General features: G+C 45.3%; 1 long non-coding RNA gene across 1 annotated transcript; it reads right to left on the bottom strand.

The window, feature by feature from the left end:
• Nucleotides 1-312: 312 nt before the first annotated feature.
• On the bottom strand, nt 313-10,726 carry LOC148149281 (uncharacterized). Its single transcript, XR_015758251.1, has 2 exons — nt 10,693-10,726; nt 313-1,187 (listed from the first exon to the last, which is right to left on the bottom strand). It is a non-coding gene; the product is annotated as an uncharacterized LOC148149281 (long non-coding RNA).
• Between the last annotated feature and the right edge of the window lie 531 nt (nt 10,727-11,257).

The raw sequence follows: 11,257 nt of genomic DNA, 5'->3' as shown, positions 1-11,257 counted from the left end.
ACTCTCACTGAGATGGCCCAGGGGCTACAGAATATGACAGCAGAAGGTGGAACCAGCTTATCATTGACTGCCCTCCCCAGCCGTGACGCCCAGACTATCCAGATTTAACATTCTCAATCTGACTCCAGGGACACACGGGATCATTCCATCGCACTTTAAGAGTGAAGAAAACCCAAGTCTAATTTAAGGAATATTTATTTCCCAAAACCTGTGAAATTGTTATTCTGAGTAACAAGATGCTGCCGATCATATTCATCAATGCAGGGTTCCCAGTAGCTCTGGCCATTTCCAAAGCACACACGAGACAGAGACTGAATCTTCTTGATCTTTATTCTTTTTTCCAGATTTACATTGACAGAAAAAAGACTGCAATTAACAGCCCAGACAGAGGAAGCTGCTCAAAATCACAGCCACAATGGAGCTTGAGGAAAACACTTGTGGAGATTTTCTCAATGACATAAGAATCCTGTCCCTTAAAGTAGTGACAAGCTTAAATTCGAACTGACGGCTGAGCAGGAAGGAGATCTGGTTTACTGAAGCAGAAATTTCAGAGGTTCACATTGTTTTTGTACAGCTGACAGTTTTCAGCATCTTCGAGAGGTTTTACTTAGCATCACAAGTCATCACTGTCCCCATAAAACGGTCCCAGGACAGGTTCAGCACGGGGTTTGATACGGAGTAGAGCTTCCTTTTGATGATCCCAATGACATGCCTTAACACTTGAACCTCAGAAATGTCACTGAGCCAATCCCAAGAAGGAAGAGAGTTGAAATTCAGTGCTGACAATGACCTTTGTCCTGCCAGCTCAGCCCTGTTCTATTTAAAGTTGTGTCTCCTCTGTGGACTGTCTCAAACACTCTACACACATTCTGATCTCCTGATGCTCTTGCTGAGGGGAGAGGGGAGGGTCACGTGGGTGAGGGCACAGGAGAAGCGAGCGTTGGACTCCCAGTCAGACCCAGAGAGGGTCAGCAGGCTGCTGACACTGTAGGTGTTGTCCGAAGCTCGCAGGTAGTTGCTGGTCTGAACCCCGTCTGAAATGACTGCACCATCCTTCTTCCACTGCACCTCCAGCTCATCGGGATAGAAGTGATTGGCAAGGCACACCAGGGTGGCAGTGCCCTTGGCATTGACCTGCTCTTGGGAGGGGGGCAGCAGGGTGAGCTTGGGCTGAGAGTTTTCACGGCCTAAAAGACAAGACAAACAATTTTAATCCCTGCCATTCAAAGGGATTGCAACTCTGAACATTCACTGGCAAAACAATCCATTTGAACATTTGTATTCAATACCTAACAGACCCCATAAAATGTTCAGGGCCTTTTAAACTTGCTCTTGGGATGTGAGTGTCACTGGCAGGGCCAGCATTTATTGTCCATCCCCTAATTGCCCCTGAGAGGGTGATGGTGTAAAAGAAGGGGCAGTTTTGGATCATTCTTTCGGGAATGAATGTGGGCAGCTGGAAGGGCTATCAATGGGGGAGCATTTCAGTGACAGTGATCAGAACTCAGTGAGATTGAGAGGAAGGATGGAAATGGAGAACCATGGAGCAAGTGTAAAAGATTTCATTTGGGAACAAACCATTTTACTAAACTGGGCAGGGATTGGTTAAAAGTAGCTGAAAGACAAAATGCAGGGGTGAAATTTACCAGGACCTGAGGAAAGCAAAGAGCTGACAGGATGAAATGTGTCCAAATGAAGTGAATGAAATCCCAATGATGTTTTATTGTCACAAAAAGAACAAGTGAATGAAGGAATGTATGAGGGCCATTCGAGAGCAGGAAGGGAACTTGTGTGCGGTGGTGGGAGATGGAGCAATGGTTCCTCATGAAAACTTCCGGTCTGTTTTCACAAACGAGAGGGACATATATAGCAGTAACTGTAGTTCAGGAGGAGGACTGTGCAATATTGGAACATCATCTTTCACATCTGAAAGACTACCAGTTCATCCAATGAAAAGAAAGATCCATGCTATCCTAAAGATATTTGCAGACAGTGTGGGACTTGTTTGAAATGTGGTCACTGTTGTAATGTAGGAAATGTGGAAGCCAGATTGTACACAGCAAGATCCCACAAGTAACAATGAACCAAGGAACATTTTGAGTGATGTTTGTTCAGGAATAAGTATCAGCCTGAATATGATTCAAAGAGAAAGTAACGAGAACAGTTCGATAGAAAATGAGGAAATGAAAGTTAAAGGAGAAGGGAGGAATACTGGTTAATGATGGGATTGATTGTTACTAGAAAATAAAAGGAAAGGGACAGAGTATTGTGAATGTCATATTGTACTGAGGAAACTTAAAAGTGCAGGGAAGCTCAGTATCGAACAAGCTTAAAGGTTTTGTCTCTTAACACATGAACCATTCGGGGAAAAATGTAGACAAAGTGGTACCACACAAACCAAGGGAAATCAAGTTTGCGAGGAGTTTAAACTAACTAAAGAAGGTAGAAGCTCAGGAGAAGTTATTAAAGTATCCAGACCAAGTAATAGGATCGAGATTATGGAAAGGATCAAGAATCAAACTTGAGGCACCGCAGGGTGGAATGGTGGATCAGTGGTTAGCACTGCTGTCTCACAGCTTCGGAGACACAGACTCAATTCCAACTGACTGTCTGTGTGGAGTCTACACATTCTCCCCGTGTCTACTTGGGTTTCCTCCCATTGTCACAAATCTGTTTTGGTTAGGAGAATTATCCATGGGAATTGTAGGGTGGGTGGGATGCTTTTTGGAGGGTCAATCTGGGCTGAATGGCCTGCTTCCACACTGTAAGAATTCTGTGATTTCTAAAGGAGATAACTATGAGAAGGAGGCAGTCAGTGCATGACTGAGGGTGTTGTACTAGATGCATCGAGTTTATGAAACAAGGTAAATGAGCCTGTAGTGCAGGGGCGTGGCTGCAAGGGGATCAGGGCTGGGAACTAAATATCCACGGATTCACATACAATTGAAAGGAAATGCAGGGGGATAGAGGGTCAAGAGTGAAGGAGGAACTGAAGGTAATCCTTGTTAGTCAGGAAATGGTTTTGGGAGACTGATGGTATCAAAACTTGTAAGTCCCCAGGAGCCAGCAAGTCATCAGAGTATTTAAGAAAGTGGGTGTAGAAATAATGGACACATTGCTGATCATTTTCCAACATTCTGTCGACTCTGACAGAGTTCCAGTGGACTGGACAGTATCCAGTGTAACCCCACTTTTTAATAAAAGGAGGGAGAGTGAAATTGAGGAATTATGCATGAGGAAAACGCTGGAGTCAGTTATTAAAGATACAGTAACCGAGCATTTGGAAAGCAGTGACAGGATTGGTCCAAGTCAGCATGGATTTACTAAAGGGAAATCAGGCCTGACACATCTTCTGGAAGGTTTTGAGGATGTGATCAGTGGAGAGTGGACAAGGCTGAATCAATGGACAACAAAAAATGATGAAAAAGTTCAGCAGGTCTGGCAGCATCTGTGGACAGCAATCGAAGTTAACATTTCAGATTGAGTGACCCTCCCTCAGGACCCAGTGGATGTTGTGTTCTGGACTTTCAAAAGGTCCCATACAAGAGATTAGTGAGCAAAATTAAACCTCATGGTATTGGAGGTAATGTATTGACATGGAGAGAGAACTCGTTGGCAGATAGAAAGCAGAGAGTTGGAATAAATGGGTCCCTTTCAGAGTGGCAGGCAGTGATGAGTGGGGTACCACAGGATTCAGTGCTGGGACCCCAGCTGTTCACAATATACATAAATGATATGGACAAAGGAATTGAATGCAATCCCTCCAAATTTGCAGATGACACTCAGCTGGGTGGCAATGTGTGCTGTGAGGAGGATGCTAAGAGGCTGCAGAGTGACTTGGACAGGCTGGCTGAGTAGACAAATACTTGGCAAATGCAATATAATTTGGGTAAATGTGAGATTATCCACTTTGGTGGTAAAACAGGACGTCAGATTATTAGTGAATGGTGAAAGTTTAGGAAAAGGTGAGGTGCAATGTGAGTTGGGTGTCATGTTGGAACAGTAACTGAAAGGGGGCATGCAGGTGCAGCAGGCAGTGAGGAAAGCTAATGGCATGCTGGCCTTCACAGTGAGAGGATTTGTGTATTGGAGTAAGGATGTCTTGCGGAATTAAGGCCTCAGCTTGAGTATTATGTGCAGGTTTGGTCTCCTAGTCTGAGGAAGGACATTCTTGCTATTGAGGGAGTCCAGCGAAGGTTCACTGGAAGGGAAGGGATGGCAGGACTGACATATGAGGAAAGACTGGATCTACTGGGCTTGTACTCACTGGGATTTAGAAGAATGAGAGGAATCTCACAGAAACATATAAAATCCTGATGGGATTTGACAGGCTTGATGCTGGAAGAATGTTCTTGATATTAGGAAATTCCAAAACTAGAGGTCACAGTTGAAGATTAAGGGTTAAGTTATTCTGATGTTGTGAACCTGTGGAATCAAGGGATATGGGGGTGGAGTGAGAATAGGATAATGAGATTGGGTAATCAGCCATGATCATATTGAATGGTGGTGCAGACTCAAATGGCTGAGTGGCCGATTCCTGCAGCCATTTTCTATGTTTCTAATGATAGGTACAAGTGAAAGGGGTGGGAGTAGGGTGAGGGAGGAGCAGGTTTACCCTTTCAGGAAGAACTGAAATTGCATCGACAGCAAGAGGAAATATGGAGTTGGAAAGCATAGAATCTGTGTGAGTCAACTTAAGGACCCACAAAATAGCAAAGGGCTTGATGGGAATTATGTACAAGTCTCCTCTCAGTAGTCGGGATGTGGGGCAGAAAATAAATCAGGAGATAGAAAACGCATGTAAGAAAGGGATTATTACAATAATCATGGGGACTTCAATATGCAGGTGGACTGGGAAAGTCAGGTTGGGAATGGATCTCACGGAAAGGAATTCATGGAATGTCTGCGAGAGGCTTTTTTTGGAACAGTTTGTGGTAGACCCACTAGGAAACAGGTAATTCCGGATTCGGTGATGTGTAATGAGGCAGCCCTGATTGGGGAGCTGAAGGTGAGTGAACCCTGAGGGGGCAGTGACCATAATGCGTTAGAATTCACCGCGCAGTTCGAGAGTGAGAAGCTGGACTTCGACGTAATAATCGGAGTCAATGATCAAGTTAGACAAAGGAGAAACAATGGACATGATCTGTTTGGGTTTCCAGAAGGCCTTTGACAAGTTGCCACACAGGAGGCTGCTAAACAACATAAGAGCCCATGGGGTTTTGGGCACGGAACTGACATGGGATAGAGAGTGGAAATAAATGGGTCTTTTGCAGGATGGCAGCTGGTGCCTCATGCAGTTCAGCAGGGGGCAGTGTTGGGACCTCAGCTATTTATGTAACAATTAATTATATATTAACGATCTGGGAAAAGGAACTGAGGGCATTGTTGCTAAATTTGCTGATAACACAAAGATGAGGGGAGGAACAGAGGGAGTTGAGGAACCAGAGAGGCTGCAGAAGGACTTGGAAAGACTCAGAGAGCGGGCAAAGAAGTGACAGATGGAATACAAAGTGGGAAAGTATGAGGTTATGCCCTTAGGTTGGAACAATAGAGACTCAAACTGTATTCTAAATGGGAAAATTTAGAATTCTGAAACATAAAGGCACTTAGGAGTCCTCTTTCAGATTTCACTTAAGGTTAATACGTAGGTTCAGTTGGCAATTAGGAAGACAAATGCAATGTTAGCATTCATTTCAACTGAGTTAGAATACAAGAGCAGGTGTGTCCTGCTGAGGCTGTATGAGACTCTGGCCAGACTGCATTTGGAATATTGTGAACAGTTTTGGGACCTGTATCGAAGGAGGGATGTGCTTCCATTGGGGGAGATCCAAAGGAGGTTTATGAGAATGACCCTGGGGGTGACAGCCTGGTCTGTCGAGGAGAGATTGAGGACTCTAGATGTGTACTTGATAGAGTTCTTAAGGACATGCGGAGATCACATTGAAACTTACAGAATACTGAGAGGCCTGGATAGGGTGAGCGGGGATGAGATGTTTCCACCAGTAAGAGAAACATGGACCAGAGGGCACAGCCACAGAATTTAGGGGTAATCCATTAGGACTGAGATGAGGAGGAATTTCTTCTGCCAGAGGGTGGTTAATCTGTGGAACTCATGCTGTGGAGGTGAAGGCATTGAGTGTGTTTCGGACGGACATTGATAGGTTCCTGATTGGGAAGGCGATCAAAGATAATGGGAAAAAGGCAGGAGAATGTTCTTGAGAAACACATCAGCCATGCCCAAACGGCACAGCAGTCTTGATGGGCCGAATGGCCTAATTCTGCTCTGTTATCATATTGTCTTTTGAACAGACTCTGCCAAACCCTGGAACACTGAAAGGCCTGGATTTGAGCCCAGCTGGAGCTGTTTGTCATCAGAACTTTGTCAAGGGATAACCAGGGAGTGGGGAGAGTGTGCACCCTGTTCCATGTGGGAACTTCAGGATGCTTCCCATCTCCTGGAACACCATGAATACAGGAAGTGTGGTCAGTGACAGCAGTTGGAGCTCTGGGTTTCGGAGCTTGAGCAGCAGCTGGTGTCAGTGTGGAGCATCTGTGAGGCAGAGAGCTCCGTGGAGAGCACGTTTCTAGATGTGGTCACTCTGCAGCTTCAGAGTATGCAGGGAGAGAGGGAATGGGGGAGCAGCAAACAGTCCAACAGGACTATGCCGCTAGTACAGGAATCCCCTGAGTGCATCCCACTCTCCAACCAGGATTCAGTTTGAAATCCTGATGAGAATGATGGTTCATCCGTGGAGTGCAGCCGGAGCCAAGTTCATGGCACCACGGGGGACTCAGCTGTACAGGGAGGCACAAGGAAGACTGGAAGAGCGATAGTGAGAGGAGATTCGAGAGTGAGGGCAATCGGTAGGTGTTTCTGCAGCTGCAGATGGGATTCCAGGATGGTGTGTTGTCTCCCACCCTGAGGGGAGAGGGGGAACAGGCAGCAGTTGTGGTCCCAGTGACAGAGGGAGAAAGGGGATGTGGTCCTGCAGTCAGAACTTAGGGAGGTCTGGAGGCAATTAGCAACAGCAGCTCAAAATTGTGAATCTCTGGACTACTCCCAGTGACCAATGCAAGTGAGGATAGGAACAGAAGGATAAGGCAGGGTGTATCTGAGGCTGGAAAGGTGGTCCAGGAGGGAGCGTTTGAGATTCTTGGGACATTGGGAATGACTTTGTGGGAGATGTGACCTCTATAGACCAGATGGGTTGCTCCTGAACAGAACTGAGCTCCTTGTGGGGTGATTTGCTGGTGCTGTTGGAGAGGGTTTAAATGAACATGGAAGGGGGACTGTGGGAACCAGGAGGAAATATCAGGGAGGAACACCAAGGAAAACAGAATCATGGAAGAGATAGATACTCTTAAGTAAGGAATAGTAACTTTATTGGCCGGGTCACAGTGAGGGAGAGAGTAATAATTTCTAAATCCAACTGACTGTGTGCATGTATGGGCCTGCGTGGAGTATGGGGAGTAAGATTGGGGAGTTACAGACGCCTATTACCAAGTGGAAGTCTGGTGTTGTTGCTCTTACAGATGAGGCTCAAATGAGGACAGGACTGGGTGTAAATATTCCTGGATACAAGGTGTTCAATAAAGATAGGAAAAGGGGAAGAAGGTGTGGGATTGGTTAAGATCGGTGCAGAGCTGGAGAAAGAGGATGTCCCAGAGGGGTCAAGGGCAGAATGGATTTGGTTTGAGATAAGGAACAAAAAAGGTGCAATCAGGTTGTTCAGTGCAGTCTGTCGGTCACCAACTAGAGGGAAGGATGTAGAGGGAGAAATCTGCAAGAAATTCACAGCACACATTTGGGTAACTTTAATTATCAGAATATAGAATGAAATCGGAGCAGTGTGAAGGGCAGAGAGGGGCCAGAGTTGTGAGAGTGTGCTCGGGTGAATTTTCTCCAACCGTGTGTTCCCATTCCAATCAGAAAGGAAGCTCTGCCAGACCTGGATCTTAGGAATGAGGAGGCCCAAGTAGATCAAGTATCAGTGGGAGGACATTTAGGGAATTGTATTACAAGGATTAGGGAGACAGTGGAAAAGGACAAAGGACAATCCAGAGTAAAGTCATGACCATGGATCATATCCCATGGATCACCTCCAAATGTCTCACTCTTAGAATTTTCATATTTTATTTTAAAACAGAATATGAATGAGTTACCAATCTAATATTTTGCCGCAGTATTTATGGTTGAGAAGGACATCAAAGTGAAGGAAATTCAGGAAATAAATGTTGATGTCTTGAGAAGAGTCCATATTACAGAAGAAGAGATGCTGTAATCTGTTCTTTAAACTCATAAAGGTAGATAAATCCCCAGGAGCTGATCAGCTCCATCCCAGTACTTTGTGGGAAGCTTGGGAAGAGACTTTGACACCCCTTGGTGAGATGTTTGTATCATCAACAGCCACGGGTGATGTGCTGGAAGACTGGAGCTTGGCTAATTTTGTGCTGATATTTAGGAAGGTCTGCAAGGAATACCCTGGGAATTATAGACCGGTGAGTCTGATAGTGGTAAGTTGTTGGAGGGGATTTTGACAGAAAGGATCTAAATGCATTGGGAAAGACAAGGATTGATTAAGGATAGTCCACATGACTTTGTCAGTGGGAAAACATGTCTCACAAATTTGATTGAGTTTTTTGAAGACATGACCAAGAAGATAGCTGAGGGCAGAGGGTAGACATTATCTACATGGACTTTAGCAAGACCTTTGACAAGGTGCTGCATGGACAACTGGTAAGTAAGTTAGATCAAGTTGGATCCAGGGAAGCTAACTGATACAAAGTTGGCTTAATGGTTGGAGACAGAGAGTGGTGGTAGATAATGGTTTTCAAACTGGAAGCCTGTGACCAGAGATGTGGCAAAAGGATTGATTCTGGGTTCATCATTGTTCATCATTTATAGAAACAAATTGAATGAGAATATAGGGGCCATGGTTTGTGAGTTTGCAGATGACACTAACATTGGTAGTTTCATGGACAGTGAAGAAGGCTATTTGAGAGTACATTTACATTACACATTGAGATAATAAGGAGGTGTTACATTTTGGTACAAAAACCAGGCCAGGGCTAACACAGTTAATTGTGGGGCCATGGGGAGTGTTGTCAAACAGGGGGACCAAGGGGTGGAGGCACATAGAGGATTGAAACTGGTGTCACATGTCGACAGGGTGGTGAAGAAAGCATTTGGTACAATTGCTTCTATCGGTCAGAGCATTACGTGTGGGAGTTGTTACGATTCTCCAAGGTATTGATCAGGCCCATTCCCAGTCACCCTGCTATTGAAAGGATGTCATTAAATTGGAAAGGGTGTAAAAAGGATGACAAGGATGTCACCGAGACTGGAGGGTTTGAGTTATAAGGAGAGGCTGGTTAGGCCTGGGCTATTTCCCTTGGAAGGTCAGAGACTGCTGGATGACATTTTAGAGGTTTATAAAATGATAATGGGCACAGATAAGATGACTAGCTCAGGTTTATTCCCCAGAGTAAGGGAGTCCAAAACTAAACAGCAGAGGTTTAAAGCAAGAGGGGAAAGATTCAAAAGGGACCTGAGGTGCATCTCGTTCACATAGAGGGTGGTGGGTGTATTGAATGAGCTGCCAGAGGAAGTCGTAGAGGTGAGTATGATAATAACATTTAAAAGGCATTTGAACAGGTACATGGACAGGAACGGTATGGGGGAAATTAGCTAAATGCAAGCAAATGGGACTACGGGAATAGATAAGGGGAATAATTCATGAAGGATGTGAATATTTTGGAGATGGGGTAAAAAAATTCCCATAGAAGGTTCAGGGATGAGGAATGTCAGTTATGAACAAACTTTGGAGAAGTTTGGACTGTCTTCCTTGGAGAAGTGAAGGCTGAGAGGAAATTTGTTTGAGGAATTCAAAATCAGGAGGTGTCTGGCCAGAGGAAATAGGGAAAAAATGTTCCCACTCATGAAAGTATTGAGAAGGAGAGGGCACAGATTTAAAGTAATTAGTGCGAGAATCAAAAGTGAGATGAGGAAAAACATTCTCAGCCAGCGAGTGGTTAAGGTGTGGACTGCACTGCCTGAGAGTGTGGTGGAGGCAGCTTCAATTGAAACATTCCAAAGGGAATGAGACTGTTATTCGAAAAGAACAATGTGCAGGGTGACAGGGAGAAGGCAGAAGAATGACACTCAGTGAATTGCTCATTCGGAGAGCCGGTCCAGACAGGATGGGCGGAACGGCCTCCGTGTGCACTGTAACAACTCTGTGATTGTGTGATTGAGCAGAGTTAAAGCTGGGGGAGGTGGGAGCTCGGTGTCTCACTGTGCTGCTGCTGCTGCTGCTGCTGCTGCTGCTGCTGAGGTCAGTGAGATCAGAGACTGGGACAGGGAGCCAGAGCTCACATCAAACTCTGCCCGTGTCCGTCACACTGAGACTGGCAGGAGGCTACTCACTGATTTCACTCCATGCTGCAGGAATGGGATCACAGGCTGCAAATGGACAGAGCTCCTCCACATGGTGAGTAAAACTGACTGACTTATATCTTGCTGCTTAAATGGACAATGGAACTAAAGAAATACACTTGGACACCCTGTTAGACACAGTGCTCCTTAATCAACTATTTCATTCACTGCAGCTTCTCACTAATTCAGCATTTGTGTTTTAGAAAGTGTGTTTCAGTCTTGACAGGATTCATAACGGAGGAGTGAGGTTTACTTACTCAGTCGGAGCTTGGTTCCTTTCCCGAACGTAAGCCACAGTGAGAGCTCCCAGTGCAGAGGCTGTACAAAAATCTCTGCTCTTTGCTTCCCTTTCTCACTCACTCTCACACTCTCCCTCTCACTCTCTTTCTCTCTCCCTCATTCATGTGTGTTTCTGTCTCTGTCTCTCTGGGTTGTGTCCAGCTGGGCTCGGGCGGTTTGTCAAATGTATTTTTCAATGTTAAGTTTTGCAGCTGTTCTTCACGTGTGGCGATGGAGTGTAAGAGGGAAACTTGAGGCCTTCAGTAAATGGTGGACACCACAGAGACTGGAGTGTGTAGTGGACAGTGACAATCCAGCATGGGTTAGTTTGTTCATTTACATTTATATATAATTGGATGTGTCAGTACAGGCAGTGGGACTGTGCCTATTGAGGTTTTTGTACGGTTCTGTAACACTGTGTAGGGGGAGCTGTAATCTTGTTGACAGTAATAGTCAGCGACATCCTCATTCTGAACGTTGCTGATTTTCAGGGTGAAACTGGTCCCTGATCCACTGCCCGTGAATCGATTGGAGACTCCTGTG

The sequence above is a fragment of the Chiloscyllium plagiosum genome, unplaced genomic scaffold, assembly GCF_037043375.1.
Source record: "Chiloscyllium plagiosum isolate Xiang-an unplaced genomic scaffold, Cpla_swu_hap1 HiC_scaffold_9, whole genome shotgun sequence".
NCBI lineage: Eukaryota > Metazoa > Chordata > Chondrichthyes > Orectolobiformes > Hemiscylliidae > Chiloscyllium > Chiloscyllium plagiosum.
The sequence above is the reverse complement of the archived record's forward strand: the minus strand, read 5'-3'. Positions and strand labels throughout refer to the sequence as shown.